Here is a 25016-nt window from a genome sequence, read left to right on the forward strand (position 1 = left end):
CAAACACTGGTGGCTTTGGGAAAATGTAACTTTTTAGAAATCCCACAGTCAGCAAATATTTCTACAGGTTTAGGCAGCCCCACAGAGCGTGGGGTTTAGCCCCTATTATACTTAGTAAAACTGCCTCTTTTTTCTTATTACTGATATCATTAGAAGTCTCTCAATCCTCTACTGAGCTATCAAACCAGCTTTTTGCCCCAAACAGCCAGACATATTTTTAGTCCCCAAATGAGCAGGTTACTGACAGTCCCAGAGCTGCAGGCTTCAGTTTGAGTTTCACTTTCTCTAGACTTCTGAAGTCCCTCTGTATTCTGCTGCACTCCTGGATTAGAATCACAGAGTCACCAATTGTTATGACTTTGCTCTTTACACAACATTAAGAATATGAAAAACTACACAAAGACCATTGGATTCCAGATAACCATATTTATTGTGTACAAATATACAAGTTCTATCTATTTATGTAGTATAGGTAAGAATAATACTGACGGATACTACCATTGAAGACAGAGAGGTCCACTAAGGTGCTCCCAATTATTTAAAGGCATGCTATACAATTCACATGCATGTCAGTTATGACAGTCTTTAATTACATGATCACATACTAGTTTTCCTCACAGGTCCCTTGTTTCATTCAGTGCACAGGTTGGATTTGCTCTGGGGATGAATCAGGGTTGTATAGTGAAGGCTGTTGTCTGTAGGACCCCTGCTTCATTTTCTTGCAGAAGTTGGAAGATGTGTAGTGTAGTGAATGAGGCAGGGGACTGCAGGAAGAGAAAGGATGGCCTCATGGTTAAGACAGTTGAATGGTCTTTTCACAGGTGGTCACTAATTATGTGTTCCTCATTTTCTGAGTGCCTGACTTAATACCCTGGGGTCTGATCTGAGGACTCACAGATGCAACTGTCAATGGAAGCTGTGCCTTGAACATGTGAAGTGCTTTATAGTGCTAAATCCTCTTTAAAAATGGGACATAAGTGTCTCAAATTGGGTGCCAAAATTAGTGAATAGTTTTGCCTTTATTTTCTCTGTTCCTTAGTTCCTCATCTGTCAAATGAAAATAATAATACTTCCTCCTCTCACAGGAGTGTTGAGAAAATAAAGCCATTAATGTTTGTGAAACACTCAGATACTATAGCAATGAACACCTCATGAGGAAATTCATAATTCTGTCTGCTGAGCAGGGTTTGAGTAGTGTGTAATAGATAAAGCATGAAGCCACACATTGAACAATGAGAAGAAAACAAAATATTGAACAGCTGCTTATGAAGTGAGCACCATCCATCTTGTGCACTGAATGAGGCAGGAACCCTGTGGAAAAATTATTATGTGATCATGTAATTAAAAACTGTATCATTACACATACACACAAGGGGTCCGAAGTAAGGTTGTCCAGGCAACCTTACTTCTGGGATCTCCTAACTTCTGAGTGCTTGGCTTTGCAACCTTAATAATGTTTTTTTAAGATAGGGCTTTTTTGTGATTTTATATATACTAAGTTAAGAAACCATTATTAAGGTTGTAAAGTCAAGCACTCAAATGTTAGAAGATCCTGAAAGTAAGGTTGCCTGCACAATGTTAATTCAGATCTCTTGTGTGTATTTATTATGATTCAGTGTTTAATTATATATATATATATTATATATATATATAATATACCTCCTTTACTTCCCTCCCTTCCTCCCACCAAATACTATCCCAGCATAGATTCATTACTATTTTACTTCTCTGTACACTGTTGAGATCAACAGGATAAACATGTAGTCTAACCCCTGAATAATGTTTTTTAAGAATATTCTCTTTCTCTCACGAATCTGTCAGCTGCATGCTTTCCTACCTCCAGCAGCCTGTAAAAAACCAAGGCACAGATATAAATGATTTGGGTGGGGATTTAAACCCACTAAAACCTGTTTGAATCCATCAGATAAAAAGAGTATTATTAGAAAAAATTAGTATTGTAATGCAATGCTATGACAAAAACGTCATTGCTATTAACCATAACAATACAGTAGCTGTCACTATAAATTGTGCCTTTTGCTTAATTGCTCGCAGTTGACGTCTGTAAATATTGTTCTGGTGACCACTGGAATAAAATATGCTAAACAATAATAAAACAATTAAATAATGGTTATTGTTTATGTACTGCTAACTATGTGATAGGTATTTTGCAGTCTGGCATAAAGACAGAAGTCCCTCCCGTAAAGGGCTTACAACTTGAATAGACAATGTACAGAATAGGAATGGATTCAGATGCAACAAAAGGCAGAACTGTTTAGTACGTCTAGTAATGCAGGTGATGGAGCTCAAATTTCACTGTGTTCTGATTGCTTTCGCAGCAGAAGATTTGAGAATATGTTGGGAAGAATATGTGAGGTTGGAAAGGGCAGGTGATGCCAGAGATCCAAAGTCATCCTATCCTGATGTCAGCCCAGATGAGTCTCTGCTGTACCCCCAGCACAAGTCATAGGAGAATGCAGACACAATGGGAAGGTAGCTAAGCCCTCGTCCAGACTAACCCGCGGCATCGGCGGGTTAAAATCGATTGCTCGGGAATCGATATATCGCGTCTAGTCTGGACGCGGTGTATCGATCCCCGAGCGCGCTTACATCGATTCTGGAACTCCATCAATCCGAACGGAGTTCCGGAATCGACACGGAGAGCCGCGGACATCGATGCAGCGCCGTCCAGACTGGTGAGTACCTCGATTTTAGAAATTCGACTTCAGCTACGTTATTCTCGTAGCTGAAGTTGCGTATCTAAAATCGATTTTAATTCCTAGTCTGGACGTGGCCTAAGAAGAACGCTGCTTCTTGTCTGTTCTGAAAATAGGGGAAGGGCCAGCTTCTTTCCCCATGCAGCTAGCCCGCTTGTGCCATCTAAAGTCCAGGATGGATCCTCATCAGAGTGATCTTCTGCAGCGAGTGGAGTAGTATATTTGTGTGTCAACAAAAGCAATCTTATTGGGGTTTCGCGTTTTCTGAATTTTACAGCTGTAATCCAAATATAAACTCCTTTGGCTTTTATGCTCCTATCCTGAATGCTGCTGACTACTAGATAGGGCTATATATAAACAGTACTGCTCTTTTCTCTCATCAGCACTAAATGAGTCATGATTGTATAGCTTAAAACAGAGAATTCCATGTGGTGTTTTCCCTTAGCTATTCAATGGGTAATAACAATACTAATTTAGTAGCTACCTCAGGCCGCACACTGAGAATAGCATGTACAGAAACACACATATACATTGTGCTGTGTTACAAATTCTATAGCCTGAAACTTATCTAAACTTATCTAAATTTAATAGAAATACCAGAGTTACATTTTCTGGCTTAGCCTCCTCTCAATAATGTTAATAATTATAGGAATGATTTTCTATAGTATCGAGGGGATTTAGGAGCACAAGACCCCTGGGTTTTCATGGGGACATGTGCTGCTAAATCCCTTTAGTGACTTTGAAAATCTTAACTAAATTGTATTAATGAAAGGAAACAAGTTATTGTAGTTTAATAAGGTATCCCAGTTTGTCCAAAAAGAAGCCACAAGCTAGTAGGAGGCAGCTGTAAAAGCAAAGCACATCTACCAGAAACGTTTAGAATTTTGTATATTGCGAATGAGGATATATCCTGGAAGTTCAGGAAAAAAGCCAAGTTATAGCCAAGACTACTGCGTTTATTTCTTTCTAATTTTAGTACATTTTATACTCTTGGGAGAATTCTGCACCAAAAAATTAAAAATTGTGCACATAATATTTTAAAATGCTGCAAGATTCTGCATATTTTATTTATCAAAATAACACAATTTAATCATGCCAGTTTCAATTATTTTGGTAATTTATTTCAAAATACCTGTCAGCAAGTACGTCTGTAACAATATAGACCACAAAAATGATTCAGGAAATGTTTTTTGACAAATAGATTATTACTAGATATATTAACACAGAACACTCCTCAGAAGCAGCACAAAGGCTTGTGGGAGTCAGAGGTAATGGAGGAGCTGAGGGAGAGGGAAGTAATTGCTGGGAAAGGAGCTTGGAGGGCTATTGGCTATAGGTGGGAGAAGTATGGAACAATGTTTTATGGGGGGGATTGTTATGGAGTTGGGGATCCTCCCCTACTCAGACCCTAGCTGACCCCAGCCTCTCTCATTCATTCATTCAATGACACTTCAGTACTGTATAAAATATAGCACTATACAATATGCCTACAGGAGAAAGATTAATAGAGATATCCATACATTTATGGAAACTTAGTGTACAACTTTCAATGAATGTGCTACCATGCTTAAATCACTATTGCTTTAAAGAAGACTCCTTAGTAAAGACTCTGCAGGAAAGCTGGGGTCAGCACTGTATCTCTTCTGCACCTGAAGTCAAGCTTCTTGGCTGATGAGAAGTTTCAACTTTTCAGTTCATTCACACCTTTTATGTAGAAGCTTAGGGGGTCCTAAGTCCATGTAAGCATGAACCCATTCTGAGGAAATCCATGTGTGAAGTGCAGGGTATGGAGACCTCATTACAGCCATGGTCCCATACACGCATAGGTGCTGTAACTAGAGGTGCTGGCTTGAAGTGGATTCCATTATATGCAGGGTTTACAGTTTGGTTCAGCGGCTATTAGCACCCCTGCATGTAGCTTCACTGCAGGTTGTTTTTTTTTCTGGTGAATTTCTTCAGCAGTGCTTAACCACACAATTATTCTCAGTGTTTTGGAAAGAAAACCAACACAGGTTATAATAATAATAATAATAATAATAATAATAATAATAATAATATAAGGCACATGCAGATTAGAACCACCACCATTAAAACATCAATATGAAGCTATACATAATATCAGCATGTACTGTCAGATGTCATCTTGATTAGAAAGTATTTCAAAATTGCATCAAAAAGGTAACAGATTTTCATATAGTAAACTCAGTCTACATAACACAGGGGGACATTTGGGGTAGAGTGGGAAGGAACTCAGGAATTAAGAACATAAGAATGACCAAACTGGGTCAGACTAAAGGTCCATCTCGCCCAGTATCCTGTCTTCCCACAGTGGCCAATGCCAGGTGCCCCACAGGGAATGAATAGAACAGGTAATCAAGTGATCCACCCCCTGTTGCCCATTCCCAGCTTATGGCAAACAGAGGCTAGGGACACCAGCCCTGCCCATCCTGGCTAATAGCCATTGATGGACCTATCCTTCGTGAACTTATGTAGTTCTTTTTTGAATCCTGTTATAGTCTTGGCCTTCACAACATCCTCTGACAAGGAGTTCCATAGGTTGACTGTGTGTTGTGTGAAAAAATACTTCCTTTTGATTGTTTTAAATTTGCTGCCTATTAATTTCATATAGTGGATCCCTAGTTCTTGTGTTACGAGAAGGAATAAATAACACTTCCTTATTTACTTTCTTCACACCAGTCATGATTTTATAGACCTTTTTCATATCCCTCCTTAGTCATCTCTTTTCCAAGCTGAAAAGTCCCAATCTTATTAATCTCTCCTTATACAGCAGCCATTCCATACCCCTAATAATTTTTGTTGCCCTTTTCTGAACCTTTTCTAGTTCTGATATATCTTTTTTGAAATGGAGCAACCGCATCTACATGCAGTACTCAAGATCTGGGCACACCATGGATTTATATAGAGGCAATATGATTTTTCTGTTGTATTATCTATCCCTTTCTTAATTATTCCCAATGTTCGGTTTGCTTTTTTGACTGCAGCTGCACATACTAGATCAGATGTGAGGCCCATCTAATCTAGTATCCAATGTCAGACAATGTCTAGCACCAGAGACATCACAGGAAGGTGTAAGTACCACACAGTAGAAAGATGTGGGATAATCTGCTTCCTCCTCCTGCTTCGCACCACATTAGATTTCGTCCTGGTCTCTAGTAGTTAGATATTGGCTTAATCCCTGAAGTACAAGGCTGAATATCCCTTCCAAAATTTTTATTGTCATGATGGACACAACATGATCCCAAAAACTGAATAGTAAATGAAGGATAGGCCTGAATCAACACATTATGTTAGAGCACTTATTAACTTTGCAAGTGTTTAGAAATTAAACCTGGATAGGATTTTGAATTTTAGTGCTGGCCACAAACTCCATAACGAACAGCCACAATAACACCACACACCTCAATATTTGGAGGTTTTGAAATCCAAAGACAGAAGCAAATCTTGTACCTCAGCCCCATCTATATGTTAAAAAATCTTCAAAGAACTGAAGAGACTAAAATGACTAATGTTAGGTGTTGTTTATACCAGATTGCTCCAGTTTGAATCTCTGTACAACATTTCTTTTCTGTCTTTTCTTTTTTTTTTTTTGGCACAAATATCCTCCACATTGTTTCCTGATGCACTAATTAAATATATAGAACAATGATATGATATCAACTGGAAAGATCCTGAGGACAAAGAAATATTTATGGGCCAGAAAAAGGCTTTCAAAGCTTGGCTTTAAACACAGAACAATGTGAACATGTTAGAACTGTGGTGCTTCTTGCACTCAGAGTTCAAGCTTGAGCTTGATGTTAAGTCTGCAAATTGTGCCAGGTCTCACATGAAATGCTGCCACACCTTGTGCTGCTCTAGAAATGGCAGTGACACAAACAGTGCGAATGCACGGAATTAAACCCAAAACAATCTGACCAAGAACAGGGTTCATAAGAACATAAGAACAGCCGTACCAGGACCGTAAAGGTCCATCTAGCCCAGTATCTGTCTACTGACAGTGGCCAATGCCAGGTGCCCCAGAGGGAGTGAAGCTAACAGGCAATGATCAAGTGATCTCTCTCCTGCCATCTATCTCCATCCTCTGATGAACAGAGGCTAGGGACACCATCCTTTACCCTTCCTGGCTAATATTTCTTCAATTTATAATTAAATACATTTCCTCTGTAAAAGCGTAACCACTTATGAACTACATTAAAAAAAATAGATGGAGGAGCTAGGTCTAGTTTTACAGGAGGTGTTGCTGGGCCTAACTGGGGAGGAGTGGTCTGTTTAGGTTCCCTCTATAATTATAAAAACCTGACTTTGGGTGCTAAGAGAAAGAGAGAGAGAGAGAGAGTTAGCAGGAGTTCTGTCAGGAGAATTATTTTACCAGATGTGTCCCTCAGCCCCAGGGTGCTATGTATAGCATGCGTTTTGTCGAGAAAGAAGGGCCCAGGTCTACAAAGATACTTAGGCACTTAAACCTGAGATTTAGGCAGGTTTTAGCATCCAAGTCCCAGTTTTGGCTCCAATGTGATGCACAAAACTCCCACTGAACACTGTGTGCACCTAGACTCACTCGGCACCTACATTTTCATGGATGGCTAAGCAGCCAAATATGTGCCTCCCTGCAACCTGGACATAGGTGCCACTCAGAAAGAGCGGTAGGGCTTAACACACTCCCCTGTCATTGGTATCTCCCATGGCTAGCTTAGGAGACTTCCTGCCTAGCATGCTGGCTTTTGTGGAAGCTATTCTAAGGCACCTATCTCTCCTCGTTCATTAGCACCTAACTTGGCTTTGTGCATCGCTGCATGGTTCCTATGATTTTACAGGTGCCTAAAACTTAGGCACTCAACATTGCAATGCCTAAGATCCTTTGGGGATCTGGTCTTTATTTGTATGCACTTATTGACACTGGTGGATATATAAACACAGGAGAGAGCATACTTGTCCCTTGATACAGATACATAACACCCACATACAGATATAGATAGATAGATATGTCACATCGATTTTTAGTGGGCAGTACAACAGAAGAGGGTTGTTCCAGTTTATTCCTGGTGATTTGCCTTGCACAAAACACCTCTAGGATCAGCAGAGTGCAAAGGTGAGCTTTTGGCCATCTTTGCTTCTGCTCCTGTCTTGTGCTGTGCACAGTTTGACTGGACTCCAGGATCTCTGGCCCACCGTTTATAGAACAATCCCACTTGCCTCATGGTAACTCTGAGAACAGCTTCCTCCTTCCACAATTTGCCTTGTTGTGAGGGTCTTAGTTCTAAATTTAATTCTGAAGCCATCTGAAATACCAGGATCAGTTCAGGGGAATGATTTCCAGCTGTATTAGTCCTCCCACACTGCTGCTCAATCTGTGCACTTTCCAAATCTGACTGCATAAGCAGAAGTGCTGCTTGAAATATTGAAGCAAAAGTGGAAAAAATGTGCTTAAAAGTTTAATGAGCACCAAAAATAAGTCACTAGTATAGATAACAAAGAGCCCAATTCTGTTCCCATTTAACTAATTATCAAGAACTGTAATTTCCTTTTTAACTGACATAAAGTAGTTAAACAAAATACAGTGACAAATAATTCAGTACTGTGAATAGTTAAAGTCCTGGGTTTTATTTACATTAATTCTTATTACAAAATAAATACTGTGGAAAACAAGAGGGGCAAATACTTCCCCTTTATTTAATGGAATAAAGGCACTTGATTTTTTTTACATATAATAACAGCATGCCTAATTTAAAACACTGATACCCAATTAAGAAGTAAGAACTCTTCGTGGTGTCACATATTGGAAATGGCTAAATTTCTAAAAATCAGTGGGAAAAAAGAATCCTGCTATAACTGTGCAAGAGGTATTTGATTTTACCCTTTCTAAAGGATTTTACAAATTGTTGAGAGGATAATCTGTATATCAGAATAAAAGGTCTTTGGAGAAGAAAGGTAGCCATTATGGTAAAGTGCATTCAGGCTGCATAAGTCTCCTGCACTACTCTTTAGTAACTTTGGTAAGGTGGCTAATTTTCTTACAGTTCCTATCAATCAACTATTCAGTTGCTCAAAATGATAACCACCATTACCATCAGGGTAGCTGAATTGTTAGCTCAGCTGGGGATACCAAATTAAATTCTTTCAAACCCGAGTTATGCTGCAAAGTAGTGTTTTAAAATGAAATTAGCTTTCAGTTAAATGTTGGCCATTTAAGCAGATCCCAGGCTTGTCTTCCAGAATCAAAGCTAATTTGCACCTAACCTGAAGCTCTTTTCAACTTTTCTAACTCATGCTATATTCTGGGAACAAAAGTGGTTGAATGCCAATAATGGATCTAGAGGAACTGGTCAAACTCTGAAGTGAACTTTTAATGTCCACTGAGACAAGCTTGTTAAGAAAAATTCCCCATGGAATGGATTGTTCATTGCTAGTATTCTTAATTATAACATGTGTTACTGCGTAATCACTGGATTTGCGCTTCATTGTCTTCTATTGTATAATCATTTATCACCTTTATACTCCAGTACCAAGCAAACTTAGTATTTACTGACTGTTGGATGATTTATAGAGGTATCTTGAAAAAGTTATCCCCACACAAAAAATTGGGCAGGCTCTAATGCTTCTTCCTTTAAACTGTACTCCTAAATTCAAACTCATTGTCAGGTGCTGTATTTCTTAACTGAAATTAACTAGACAACATGTTCTGAATAATTGTCTCTTAAATTGTGGAGACTTTTATTTAATAACAAAATATAAAATCAATCTGCCCAGTTCTGTAGCCACTGAAAGCCCTGTAAATCTACTCTACTTTACTAACTAAAATCAGATCCAAAGAGTCTTATATTTAACTTAAATGACTGCACAGAATCATTAAAAAATGGTCAAGGTTTCCATTTTTGTATGCAGTGTTACTGACTCCATGTTCATCCCAGGATATTAGAGAGACAAGGTGGATCTTCTGTTGATCCAATAAAATATATTATCTCACCCAAGTTTTCCATTTATTATAAGTAATTATTAATATTATGCAAGTGCCCAAAGGCACTAATCAGGATCAGGGGACCATAATGCTGAGTGTGCTACAGACAGAGAAGGGAGTTAATCTTTGATTCAGAGGTTCATTTACAATTAAACTTGTATTTTCAGGGATTTAAAATCCATCTGACATATAGCAACTATAACCCTAATCCAAGAACACATTTTAATGACCACATTTTTTTTCAAATTAATTTTATGACTTACTAATTTAACAAGAGAGGGGAATTCAGAGATAATGCAGGGAGAAATTGAAAGTTAGAAAACTGGGACTGTTTCACTTAAACTGGAGACAAATAAGTGGAGACATAATAGATGGTCTGAAAAAAGCACATCTGAAGTAACATTTTACCCTCTCATAATATAAGAATAAAATAAAATTTGTTGTCTTTGAAAGAGAATATGTTTCAGACAATATGTAATTAACCTATGAAGTCCATTTCCAGACAGATAATTGAGGCCCAGAGCTTAGAATGGGACTTGTCTACAGATAATGAGGACACCTGCAGCTATATTAGATGGGATAAATGAAATAAAATATTTTTCTACTTATAGATTCATATTTATGGATTTGGAAATTCACAATTGTGGATGATATATGCAGTTACAGCACAATAAAAATGATTAATAATTATTTTTTTCTTTTCTAAACTAGGCAGAACACCAGAAGTCAAACCAACTCTTTCAGTTAAACCAGGAGAGCAGACTTAATCACAGACCTGTTGTGAGGTCTTGAATTATTTCACATAACTCATGGAAAGATATTATATAAACATGTGGCAATCAGTAGTATTATTGCCATGTTATATGATGCACCAGTAATAAACTTGTTACATGACTATATTTCAATGTAAGAGGCAAAGATTCTGTTCTTCTCATTAAAGCAGGGCTATATGAAACCAGTCATGCAGTCTATAATTTGTTGTAATCCAAATCACTGTTCTATAATACCAACTAGATAATCTGAAATGTTGATAAATGCCATGAAGAACCATATTCATTCAAAATACTCCTATTAATATATAAGACAAAAGACTATAAACATAAACTATTTCAAGAGTAAGCCTGCCTTATGCTGTCTGGAATGTCTTATTAGTAAAACAAAAACAAACACAAAATTTGTACATAGTGTCTTGAGTTCATGTACTCCTCCAGCTGCCAAAGAGCAACATGGAGGACTGATTAATATCATGACACCCCCTATTTATTGTACCTTTAATACTGCATAGATTTTACTGGAATCTCAGACATTTTATTCCCTGAAAAATCTGCTCATTCATCCATTTCCTTTAAAAAAAATACAAGACTAAATACATTTATTACAAATCCTTGAGTTAAGCCAAAGTGCTTTACAACAACAGACTTCTGTTTGTAAAGGGTGTGGAAGTAGGGCTTTTTCAAAGTTGGAAAAAACACTTGCAATCAAAGGCTACATGAAAGTAATCTTATTTTTATTACCCATAAGGAATGTTTTCCCAGGAGTACTGATGCCTGCCAGGCAATAAATAAAAAACGGAGGGAGGGGAAGAGAGAAGGAGAGAGCGAGATTACATGAGATAAACCATTCTGCCAAGTTTTCCTTAGCTATACACACCCTTGAGGAGTTGGGCTTCTTCAGTGCTCATCTGCCACTGATTGAATTGGCAACCATAAGAATTGTCCATAACTTGCATTATTATTGTTCAGGCTGCCTCTGAGTCTCAACTTTTGTTGTTCTTATTTCTATAGTCTGCCCCATCCAAAGCAGAACAATAATTGTGATCCGACCTAGTTGTTGGCCTTCTTGAAAGTAACCAGCCAGCATGCACAAGCCAGGAACCACCCCGTGGACATATAGAGTGTTGCTTCTTAAAAGTAATTCTGTGTTAAAGAGCCAGCAGCCCTTAACTAGCACATACTGCAACTGTTAATTCTGAATAACAGAAGAGTAAGTATACGAGAAACCAAATAAAATTTAATGACATCTTCCAAAAAATGACAGAAATAATAGTAAAACAAACTAAACAAAAGGGCAATTATGCATCATCTGGGCACCCATCAACCCCCAGTTTCAATGTAAACCCTGAACTAACGTTGCTTAGATTCAGACAGAAAAAAATAGGTTTAGTATTTCAAAAGCTGTCTGAGAGCATCAACTATTAAAGAAAGTGAGAATTTCCAATCTCAAGGGACTCACATATGCCTATTCCGATACAGGAGAATGCTTTTCAGCAGTGGTGGGCAACCTGTGGCCGCATGCAGCCCATTGGGGAAAGCTGATTGCAGGCTGCAAGACATTTTGCTGACTTTGACCATCCGCAGGCATGGCCCCCCGCAGCTCCCAGTGGCTGTGGTTCAACATTTCCGGCCAGTGGGAGCTGCGGGAAGCGGTGGCAGCACGTCCCTGTTGCCCGCTGCTTCCCACAGCTCCCATTGCTGGGAATGGCAAAGTGTAGCCACTGGGATCTGCAGGGGGCCATGCTTGTGGACAATCAATGTCAGCAAAATGTCTCACTGTCCGCAATCAGATTACCCTGATGGGCTGCATGCAGCCTGTGGGACAAAGCTTGTCCACCACTGCTCTAAAGCTAGGAAACTAAGTGTTTCCAACACAAAGTAAGACTTGTATATATTTTGTTAAGCAAGGCACAAACCAAGGATGAAATAAAATGCCTACCATGCCAGATGCATAAACTACACACCATATGCAAATTTGTGCATGTAAACAGAGAGAAAAAAATCTCAGAATGCCTAGAATGAAACTTTATAATGGTAGGAAGAGGGCCTGTGGACAAGCTTAAATCCTCTGGATACAGCCTATATTTCTGAAGTGTCAGAAGCCCTACAAGTATCTGGTACAGTGGACAAGAGTCAGCCAATATCTCCCTGCTACAGGTCCTCAACTGGGAGGGCAACCAGTTAAGATTAGGAACAACTGGAAAAAAACACATTTGTTTTTGCTAAAGAAAATTAAGGTTTGACATTTAGTTTTGTTCCTGGTCAGAATAACAAAAAAAAAAAGGAAAAGAGAGAACTGACAACTTTGTTCACATAAAATCATATTACGAACTCTTAAAATGATATAAAATTTCCATATATACAAAAAAGACATGAATAAAATGAAGCAAAGCAAATCTTAAATAAACATTAAACATGGATCACTAAAGTATCACCATCACCAAATTCACTCAAAATATTGTTAACACACCAAGTCAAAAGTGTCCAGGTTACAAGTCAGTTTATAAAGGGTGCAACCAATCAGCAGTCAGGTCACAACCAGTGTGCAGAACAGCCCACGCACATCACCCTGCTCTACCCTGGCCATTCTGTTCTGGTGAGATTTCAAAATGGCTAGTTTTGCCTGACTCAGTAAAAAGTGAGCCAGGCAGGAAACTAGCCTGACAAAAGCACCGTATCTCACTCCAGAACCAAGCAGGGGCTTGGAGAAAAACAGTCTGAAATTGTTGAAAAAATTGCTGACAAAAAACATAAAAAGGAATAAAACAAGGGCAATGTAGGAAAAAATGAAACACTGTGTCTGACGCCTAACAAAAGGGGCACTGCACACAGGGCTGGCGCTACCATTTAGGCAGCCTAGGCAATCGCCTAGGGTGCCAGAATAAATGGTGGGCGCCATTTTGCTGGAGGGGGAGGCAAGCTGGTCGGGTGGAGCTGCCGCAGTGGTGCCTGCAGAGGGTCCGGTGCTCCGCGGCTCCGGTGGAGCTGCCGCAGTCGTGCCTGCGGACGGTCGGCTGCTCGCGCGGCTCCGGTGGACCGCCCGCAGGCATCACTGCGGCAGCTCCACTGGAGCTGCGGATCAGCGCGCGGGGCGGCAAAATTGCTGTCCGCCTAGGGAGCTCAAACCCCTAGCGCCAGTCCTGACTGCACAGGCACTTCATAGGTAATATGGTGCACAAAATGATCGGTTGCTATGATGTTATATAGGACCCTCCACTGAAAGTCACTGTAACGCTTCAGAAGAGCAGGGTTGTACAACATCCTCCAGTGACACAGAGTCACCCAGTGACAGAGGCATTTTCCAGGCTGTATCAGGGAGATCAGAGAGCTGCTTCTTGGTCATGGTTCCAAAATGAATATTCACCAAGCCCTTCCAGGACAATAATCTACCAGGTTGCACAAGGATCTCATCCATAGAAGTGGGGACAGCTAGTGAGGAGAACACAGGACTACCCCCTGGAAGAACAACTCATGCAAAGCATTCTGCAAATACCAAACTGCCCTCTGGGCAAGCACCACTAGGAATTCAGAGAGGATCTTATCCAAAAAACATATAGATTCTGGTCTGAACACCAAGAGCTAGCACTGACTTCCAGCTTGATTAACTAGGAACAATCAAGTAAGACAGCTTGGTCAACCCAGCCAGAGTAAAGGCAGAAAACAGGCTCTGGGAGGAGAGAGAGCTTCAGCTGGAACAAAGTGTGCCAAAAAACAATGGCTCTTCCAAAACTGGAAAATGCCTCTCCTTCAACCGCAACTGCTGCTTCCTTTTAGTGCTATTCAAAAAGTCACTAATCTCATTCACACAGCACCAGCCCTTCCTATATAGCTGACTGGCTGGGACATCAGGAATCAGTGAGGAGTCAGGGAAATCATCATCATCCTCTTCATCTCTTTCAGACTCCGCCAGCTGAGAAGAATATTGAGCTACCTCTGTAACATTCTCTTCATTCATGAAAGAATGAAATTCAGTGGGACCAGCTGTTATATCTATTTTCCCAAGAGGGATAGGCAGTGCAGCCCCAGGCTGGGACCCAGCATCATCACTGCAGCATGCAAAATTGGAGGCTTAAGGGCTCAACATGCTGGGAAAGACATTCCCCACTACAGGCGAGGCGCTCCCATCCAATGCAATGCTATCCTCCTTCTCAGGGCACACAGCTCCCTCCTCAGCCAGTGCCGGTAGCTCAGAGATATCCAAAGTCATAGCCCTTTTAGAAACAGTCCCACATAAATCAGTCTGTTCTTCACCCCCATCTGTAGAACTTGTATTTGCTTCATTTGCAGGCAAAAATGATGGGGTCACAACAGTGTTCTTCTGAGGGGCCTGCTCCCTGGACAATGGTATGGGGTAGGGGGGAGATAGAATCTGGCACAGCAGATGCAGGCTCTGTCTGCTGTTGATGTCTTGATGTCCCAGATGCCTCCTCACTATCCTGGGGTCTCACATTCTTACCAGGGACCCATGAGCCAACAGTGCATGGGCAGGAACCCCTCAAGATACCAGGGTCACCACACAAGAAATATTTAATATTTTCAGAGGTAGCAAACACTGTATAACTTGCCTAATCTATGTGGTGCTTTAACACTGGGTTCAAGGGCTGTTCACGATTATGTAGAACCACATAGACCTGGCACTGGAATGACGTAACTACCTTCTCCGTTTATGGGAGAGATCAGACACTAGCGTCTCATGGTGAAGGCTTGGGGGTGGGTGGGGCAGATTGGAAAAAAGAAACTACTTTAACTGAACAGCCACAGGAGTGAACAAGGGGAAAAACTGAACAAAAGACTCCTTGATCCAGAGTCCCTCCTGTACCAAACAATCCACAAACTGCCCATGGTCCAGGAAAAAATCACTTTAGATTTAAATATTTGGGAGACCGATTGTATATTAGCACAGCCAATAACCTTATCTACACTCAGCAACACACCCTCCACCAGCAATCACACACTGAACACTATGCTTGTGGGTCGAACCACTAAACCCATCTGAACAATACCCTATGGAGAAAATCCCTCATATTCCCCCCCCCAAGGAAAAGGGAGGGGTGTGGACTAACAACAGCCTTTAAAACAAAGAAACAGCAAGTAGCAAACAAAAACAAACCTGTGGTGTGTGTGTGTGTGTGTGTATGTGTGAGAGACCTCAAATTGTCAATAACCCATTGGTTAGGCCTTTTCCCTGCAATTGGGAAATCCAGGTTCAATACCCTGATTCATATAGGCACAGCCTGACTTCTTGAAATCTGTAGACACAGTAAAGAATATTTTTGCTTTGATTAATATTTCTCACAGTTCCAGCTGGAACACCTCACCTAAGGTTACTTTTTCTGGCAGATTTTAAGTACTTAGTTTCTGATGCAAAATAGCCTTTCTTTCTGTATTTTGGTACATCTTCACTTACAGCAAAAATGAGCAATATTTTATTTGGTTTAGTTTGAGTTTGAAAGAATATCAGATCAGTTTTTTATTTAATCTAGCCTAGTTATCCCATGACTAGTTTAAAAATACTAAAAAATGGATAACATGACGGTGACACTAAGCACTCCTTCATCACACCTTACATGCTTATTGTAATAATCTTTGCACAAAATATATCTTGTGAGGTATCGTTTTGAAAATGAACTAACTCACTGATCACTAATATTCTTGCATAATATATGTCTGTGGTGGCTATTAACAGTTATGGATATATGCTCAAATTATGACTAATGTGAGTTTAAACTAGGTATGTCAGAGGGAGTTGGTAACAAGGTCTCCCTTAGACAAAGGAATGTGTATTTGATTCTCTAACCAGACACAGAATTGTTTATTTGATTCTCTGACCAGCCTGATCTTCAGGCAGACAACAAAAATCTATTTTTACATATCAAGTAGACAAAGCTATTAGCTAACAGTTGGGGGAAGAAAGACAATGGAGATTCCTTCACCACCAGACTTCTATGTTGCCTTCCTAACAGCTTGAATAAACTTTACTTTGAGGTGTTACCCTCAGAAGAATCCATTTCAAAGGTTGCTGGTCTATAAAGACAAGGGGGTTGAACCTCAGGTGATAAACAATTGAATCAACTGACTGTATTCAATACTTCTGTATTCTAAAAGTGTTAGAGCAAGTTCTTCTCTGGAAGCTAATGGCACACTGGTGATTAATATTATTGGGGAATGACTGTATTAACACTATATGAAGAAATACGAGTGTTTAATGATATTATGTTTCCAGGGAGAAACAGGTTTGCCTCCAGACAGGAGAGAAGGCAGCTATTTACCTGTCTTCTATGTAAATTAAGCATGGTGGAATCAAAACAATGGAAGTCTCAGTGATGTCCAGAGAGATGGGAAACCCACAGGATGGGAAGAACAGCATGAAGCATCCCGTCTCCTGTAACAAAGTCAATGAACTTTGGAAGATAGAAGCAAAGAAAGAAGCCATATTTGGCATCCCTCACTGGACAGACACCTAGGGAACAGAGCTGTTTCAAGATGAGAAAGATGGGTCCTTCAGCTAAGGACGTGATAAACCTGCTTAGGCAAAGATTTTCCCCCAAGAAAAGAAGGGAAACTAGTCTTTTGTACTTCTGTGTAAGGACCTGACTAAGGGAAAGTCAGCCATGGCTGAGAAGAAGGAAGATTGGTAAGATAAATTGTATTGAATAAAGCCTATATCTTGCTAGACTAAGTTTTAAACTTGTAGACGCATGTTTTCTCTTTTTTTCTCTTGGCATCACTTAACCTATGTCCCATCATTAAGATGAAGATTCTGTCACAGGTATTTTTAGTAAAAGTTAGGGAAAGTTGATGACTTCCATTACAGAATTGCAGCCTTACCTGTTGTTAATAAGTTTTTTAATGTTTATTATAAACCAACTTAGTGCCATGTTTAAATGAAAAGGGTGTATTCATCCCAGTTTAGTTATTAAGCTGTATTGTGCTTCTGTGTCCTTAGAGGAACAAACAAAACACATTATTTCTCTGAACTGTCCAGGAGAGGGATGGACAGTTACAGAGTATATAGTTTCTGGAAAATTCAGGATTGGGAGTGTGTTGGGATCACCTTGCTGTCTGTAACCAAGGCTGGTGGAAGTCAAACGGAGGATGTGAGGCTGTAGATAGGCTGCTGAGGTCTAGGCTGCTGAACCAGGATTTTCTAGCACAATGACCTGCATGTTTGTAGGCTGGTTGTGAGTATCCCAGTCTGGGAGATACAGGAGCAAAGCATTGTAGTGTACCAGGGTTGCAGAGCAAGTGGTGACACAACCCTTCACTGGGCTGGATTGCATCCCCAAACTCTGTAACAATGATATATTTGAAAAAGTGCTTTACACATCTTCTAATCACAATTTTCTTCACTTGGTGGTCACCAAATTTGCTTTTTAAAAAGAATAGATGACTTATGTGTTCTTAATGCAATCTTCTTTTTCCTCTCTTTTTAACAGTGGGTAGATTTTTCTTTATATGGACTTTTTAAAAAATGTTCAGTTATCTCAAACCTTCACATTCATGAATTAGTCATTTGATCTAGCTGATGAATGTTAAAAGATGAAAGGAAATGTAATCCTGGCATCCTTCAAACTTGAGTTACACATTCATTCACACTCACTACTCAGATATATACATACACGTAGACAAAGCAACACAAAGAAATAAGTCTCCACTCAGTTAATATGGAGCAAGATGAAACAGGAGTTTGGTTTCTGTCAAATGTGTATTTTTTCAGAAACACCTGACAACTGATCCTGGAAGGAGGGTTTATTAATTTATGTTTGTCTGGATAATTTTTTTGCTTTTATCAGTCAGGATGTGAATTACACTGCATTAGGATAATGGCTAGACTCAAAGTGATGATACTGATTCCTAAGTACAAGATTTTCAATCATTAGAAAACTTAGGAACTTGTCCTCCACAGCACACCTGAGGCACTGCTTGGAAAAAACATGAAGCATTCTTAGCAATTCCCTTAGCAAATTTAGTAGAAGAGTGTTTTGGTTTTTAAGAAGTCTAAAAAGGCATTGAGAGCATCTGTGCTCTCTTGAAAAGCAGCCAATACACCATCAATGAATCTCAGCCGTGATTTCTCTCTTGGCTTGGATTCCAGCAAAGCATTCTGTCTAAACGCTGATAGGAAAGTATAGCACAAACGGACTGAATTCAGTTTACACGAATTTAGTGATAGAAGACAAGGAAAACCATAAATAAAGCATCAGCATGCACTGGGTGATCAGACTTAAGGCTGGAAGAACATAGACCAGCTCAAGTTCTGTTATTAATCACAAAGGGCAAGACTATCACTTTCGTTACTCAGATGCATAACGGGTAAAAGTGAGCAAGACTCCTCTTTGCTTCCCAGATCAGATTGTGACTCCAGCCATGGGAAGTGGATAGCTTGATGATCCTCCAGGGGAAGGGAAAGGGGCCATGGAGGTACAGGGCATGGATGGAGTCTCCCATCCTACAACTCACTGGTCAGAATAGCTGACTGGGCATATATGTAGGGGATAGTGGCCAGGCCATAGGGAATGGAAGGGAGAATCTGCTCCATGAAAAGTTAGGATGTAATTTACTCTTTTCTCAAAGCACAGAGGGAGAAAAGGAGGAATTTTGACTCTTGGGCCAGTGTAGTTATGTACCCCCTTTCTCCTTTCTTAGGGCTAGAGCTGGTAAAAAAATCAAATGAATTTTTGTGAGAATTTTAATGAAAACAATGTCTGTTTTTTTGTCAAAAAAATGTGGTGCGGGTGGAGGGGTGGAGTCAACCAGCCCTACTCAGGACAGATTGTAAACCTAGTTTTAGTGTTATGAGAAACAACTCAAACTTGAATCTGTATAGTTTGAATGGAGTCAGAAACAGGTCCTTTAACATCTGAATATAAGGCTTTGTCTGAGGCTCAGCAAAGCACACTCAGCTAGAACAACTAGGGTAAGTGCTACTGAGTCTTGGGCCCTGAGTCTGCAAGTGGAATTGTGTCACAGATGTCTGTCTCTCTCCATAACTGCTGGTCTTTAGACTGCAGAGATGTTGGAATCTGTATCTATCCACCACTACACTGGCTGAAGGATCTTCTTATTCTGGTCCACATTATTGCCCTAAGGGCCATCTAGGTTGTCTATGAGATGCCACAGCAGGGTCGCGGGGGTGGGTCTCCTTGTGATCCCATATGCTCTTCCCCACTCTCATTTAACAACAAAAGATATATAGATCCATATGGGGCAACAAATAATTCTGACCTAACAGGAGGCACTCACCCCTGGAGTGTTCTGGTGAAAAAACAGTCGCTGGGAAAGGATTCCTGGTCTGGGTTCAAGGTCTCTGCAGAGTTCAAACCACAGAGGCCTTCTCCAGAATGGCATGCCATTGTTCTGTGGCTTGGAGTGCCTGCTGCTACCTGGTGAGGTCCTCCCACTGGGACCAGAGTAGGGCTAGGCATTCATAGCTATTTTCTTTTGGAGCCTCTTCCTGCTAGGAGAACTCTTCCTCAGTTTCCATTCCTGGTGAGCTCTCTTACCAGCTCCCCTGAGAAGCCCTATCGTTAAGAGCTTGCTCTCCTCCCCATCTGAGCCTTCATAACTCTTTATACAGCCCAGGTGCTCCTTCCAGAATTAACTGCAGCCAAGCTACTGAGACAATTTACTATCCACGGGTGGATTTGGGTTGGCACAGTCTCAGTAGCAGAGTCTGTCACAGGTAGTCTGGGTGCCTGAACCCCTCAAATGCCAGCCCCCATGACACTGACCTTCACATTTTTACAAAGGGATGGGCAGGGAGACAACAATGCTTGAGGAGATGTATTAACATTTCCAGTGAGCAGCAATTGTCAACCTAGCTGCTAAATTTTCAAGCATGTTCAGTGATTACTGTTTATTTTAGGATTGTCCCTAATGACCATATATGCAGCTAACTTCACAGTCATTTTGGAGAATGCAGACTGAGATCAGCGGTGAAAGTAACGTACAGGACTTACCAGTACTGCCGGAATCCTGAGGGGGCATGGCCTCAAGCGGAAGAAGAGAGGCCTCTCGAAATTTAAAGGCCCTGGGGCACCGGCTGTGGCTGGGAGCCCCAGGGCCTTTAAATCAAGCAGGATCTCCCAGCTGAAGAGGTGGTTGGGAGCCCTCAGGGGCAAATTAAAGAGCCCAGGGCTCTGGCTGCTGTAGAGAACCCCGAGCTTTGCTGGGCTGGGACCGGGATTTAAAGAGCCCAAAGCTCCTGCCACTGCGGGTAGCCCCAAGTCCTTTAAATCCCGGCCCCAGCCTGGCCGCCGGAGCTGCGGCCGGGATTCAAAGGGCTCTGGGCTGGCCGCAGCCCCGGGCAGCCCAGAGCCCTTTAAATCCCCCCTGCGGAAGCCGGTGTGGTCCGGCACGGCATACTGGCTCTTGCCGGTACACCGTACTGGATTGTACTGGCTTACTTTCACCTCTGACTGAGATCCATTACAAATCTGCTTCCCAACTTGGAGATACAACAACAAAAGCCTTCCAATGCATTTGTAATTGCTAACATATTCAGTGTTTGTGGTGATCAGAGTCAGATAAATAGAGGAAGAAGGATTGTTTGGATGTCATTGAGGAGAATTTTTTTTAAGAGTCTTAAAAGTCAAGTGTCTTACTTTAAATATGAATGATGTGGGATAAAACAGATAAATGACAAGTATGCATATTTTATTGCCAGTGAGATCTCTGTACTAGTGGCAGCTTTAGTCTTCAGATTAAAATGGAAATTGGCTCAGCTATATATAGTAGCTCTCTCTTGCTACAAGTCAGCGTAGCTACCAGGCTGCTCTAAATTCCACCATTAGCATAGGGACCTTAATGTCTTCAGAACCTATCAGATACTAGGTTTTTAATGCTCCCAAGTGCTAGTAAAGGATTGTTGGAGCAGAGTTCTGCTCTGCCACATCCAATTCCTACCCTTAATTTTCTCCTCCTTCCCCTGTTACGTCCCATATGTTGGGCTGGCTTGGGAAAGGGCACATGATTTGGAACTGGCACATTTGCACTAGCAGGGAGTTCCCCTCTGACAAAGGGATCATAATGAATTAGAGAATCTAATCTATCACCCTTCAGGACACTAACTACCCTCACTACATTCAAGTTAAGACCGGAAGAAAAATCTATGTTTCGATGCCTATAAGAAATGTATTAATGGAGGTGCCAATCCTGCAAGCACTTAAACACATCTTAACTTACACACAAAGTAATAAAGTTACGCATTATTTGTTTGCAGGATCCAGGCCTTAACTGCTTATTTGTTGCTTCCCTTTCCTTTATTCACTCTGTTTACTTTTCTCTCATCCTGTGAGCTCTTTTGAGCAGGGATAATGCCTTTTCCCTTTGTTTGGGAAAGCTATAGTACACTGTGGAGTCTACAAGAAATAAATACAGGATAACAATAAAAATAAGTACACTCCCACTCTGCTGCAACTTAAAAGAATGGTCTGAGAAAAACACCATTTAACATCTTTTAAATGTGCATTGTGCTAGATAGGGGGGAGGGATAGCTCAGTGATTTGAGCATTGGCCTGCTAAATCCAGGTTGTGAGTTTAATCCTTGAGGAGCCTATTAGGGAACTGGAGTAAAATTCTGTCTGTGGATTGGTCCTGCTTTGAGCAGGGGTTTAGACTAGATGACCTCCTGAGGTCTCTTTGATTGATTCTAGGTTTTTTATGTTGCCGTATAGACTAGCTACTTTTTCTGCACTTCAGAGAACGATGAATTTTAGTGGTGGATGAAGTGATCTTCATGCATACAGTCTATAAAGCACTAGGTGACCCTCTGAGATGGAAAGCACTATATAAATACCAGTCCAATACTAGCAGTAGTAATAACAATGGACCACATTTATTTACATTCACTAGCACCTTCCTCCATGATTAGCTTCACTGAAATCAACGAGAGTACTCATAGATAAAGACATTACTCAGCATTAGCCAGGCCTGAAGGAGGAACAGAAAGAAAAGGAGAAAATATATACCTAATTACAATCAATGTTTAATTATTCCCCTGTTGCTAGACATTGCAGTGAGAGGTGCTTTATAAGAGCATGATCCTGACAATGATGCAAGGAAAATGCACCTGTATGAATCGCCAGTTGCACCCTAGGTAGAGTGCTATGATCCCCAGGCTGCTGTGTGGTGAAGGAAGTCTGCCTGCACCGAGTGCTGCAGGAGGGAGGAGAGGGCATGCCAGTTGGGACAGAGTGCCACACCCACTGCTGACAATCATCCAGGAGGCAGCGGGTGCATGCAGAGAACATCTCAGCCCAGATCCTCAAAGCTATTTAGTTGCCTGATGCCCATAGAAATCAAAGGAAGTTCAATACCTAAATACTCATGAAGATCTAGGCCCTCCTCACCAAATTCCCCCACATCCACCATGTGCAAGTGTAGATGCCATCCACAAAGAGAGGGGTCAGGCAGGGACCTACAGAGACCATGAACAGCACCAGGAACACTGTAGACCTGAACACATGCAAAGCCGTTGGAAAAGGGGCATGTCTGACAGGAGCTGTGAAGCCCAGTTTAAAGTGGTGGGGCATACAATGGGTGAAGGGTCGGGTACTCCCCGTGTGGGGTTGGGAGGTCCTAGGGTGGGTGAAAATAAGCCCACCGCACACTCACCCTGCAGCTGCTCTTGTCCCTCAGGGTTGGCCTCAGTCCCCATTCTAGCCTGTTGGCTTTTGCCACAATGTGCTGGTGGGGCTCTCCTCCCGCAACACTCTGCTCCAAGCTGGGCTGTGATGGGCAGAAAAGTGCTTGGGCCATGACCTCACTGAAAACCTCAGCACTATGGCCTATGTCAGAACTGCACAACTCATAAAGTGGCGAGGGCCATATTATTCAAAGAAATCAGCTGAGGGCCAACCCCCCCCCCCCGGCACCCACCAATCCCCCCCCCCCCAGCCACCAATCCTCCCCGAAACACAACACCGCCCCTAGCACGCCCAGCCCCCCTAAAATACTCCCCCCGCAGTGCCGGCCCGCTCCTTGGAACAAACCCTCCTTCCCCAGCGCTGCCCACCAAAAACAGAGGTATTGAACCTTGGTAATATGTTATAGCGGGCCCCTAAGGTAGTATAATTAAGGTAAAAGAAAATGCCTTTTTGCTTAGAAGTAGAATAAAATCTTCCCCCTCTTTGTAATCAATTGCCCTGTTGAATGAATGAGGTGTGAATGAGGAAGGCATGGAAGGCAGCACCTCCAGACAGCTGCAACTCTTGGAGAGGGGCTGGGAGCCAGACCAGATCAGTAGAACAATTCAGCCACTGATTCCTCGCTCGCCCCCACCACCCCAGCTCGCCTACTCAGCCCATGCCATTGTCCACCCGCCCGTTTACCTCCTCAGCCCCACCTCCCCTGCCGCCAGCTCACCTGCTCCCCTGGCCACTGCCCGCCTGCTCGCCTTCTCAGCCTCCCACTCACCCCGCTCGCCTCCTCACTCCGCACCACTGCCCACCAGCCTCTTCAACCCTCCTCCCTCACCCGCCGCTTGACTACTCACCCCCCATGGGCCGCACAGTGAGCTCACATGGGCCGCATGTGGCCCCTGGGCCGCATGTTGTGGAGGCCTGGCCTGTGTCTTAAGGTTGGACCAGACCAAGATGCCCCCAACAAGAAAGCTGGAGAGGTACCCCAGACAGAATTCCCCTCCTCTGTGGCACATATAGCCCCTTTCCATGGAGGCCTGTTCCATGATCCATGGGTGGGATTTGGATCCCATGCTGCTCTGCAGGGTGCTCACCAAGTCTCCACAATAATGGTGATTGCGAAAGTGGTTCATCGGGCATATTTTCATAAGGCAGGAAGAAAGGCAGTGTGTTCACACTACCACTGGGGCATTTTGCCATTCAGAGCAGGAGGACAATGAAAATATAGAATCACAGGGTTAGAAGGGACCACAAAGGTCATCTAGTATAACCCTCTGCCAGATGCAGGATTTGTTGTGTCTAAACAATTCAAGACAGATCTATCCAGCTTCCTTTGAAACCCCCCAGAGAAGAAGCTCCCACAACCTCCTGAGGCAGTCTGTTCCATTGTCCCAGTGTTCCTACAGTTAGGAAGTTTGTCCTGAGATTTAATCTAAATCTTCTATGCTGTAGTTTGAAACCCATTGCCTCTTATCCCTGCCCTCTGTTGCAAAAGACAACAACTTTTCTCCATCTGTTCAGTGGGCAGCCTTTCAAGTATCTGAAGACTGCTATCATATCCCCTTTTAATCTCCTCTTTTCCAAGTAAACATACCCAGTTCCTTCAGCCTTGATTGTATGGCTTGCATTCCATCCCTCTAATCATTTTTGTTGCTTGCCTCTGGATCCTCTCCAGTTCCTCTACTTCCTTCCTATGCATTGGTGACCAAAACTGGACACAATACTCCAGCTCAGGCCTAACCACTGCCGAGTAGAGTGATACTATCATCTCCCATGACTAGCATGCTATGCCTCTGTTAATGCAACCTAATATTGCATTTGCATTTTTTTTGCTACAGCATTACATTGCTGACTCATGTTGAGGCTGTAATTCACCACAACTCCCAGATCCTTCTCAGTAGAGCTGCTGCCAGCC

The sequence above is a fragment of the Gopherus evgoodei genome, chromosome 2 (assembly GCF_007399415.2).
Source record: "Gopherus evgoodei ecotype Sinaloan lineage chromosome 2, rGopEvg1_v1.p, whole genome shotgun sequence".
Lineage (NCBI taxonomy): Eukaryota > Metazoa > Chordata > Testudines > Testudinidae > Gopherus > Gopherus evgoodei.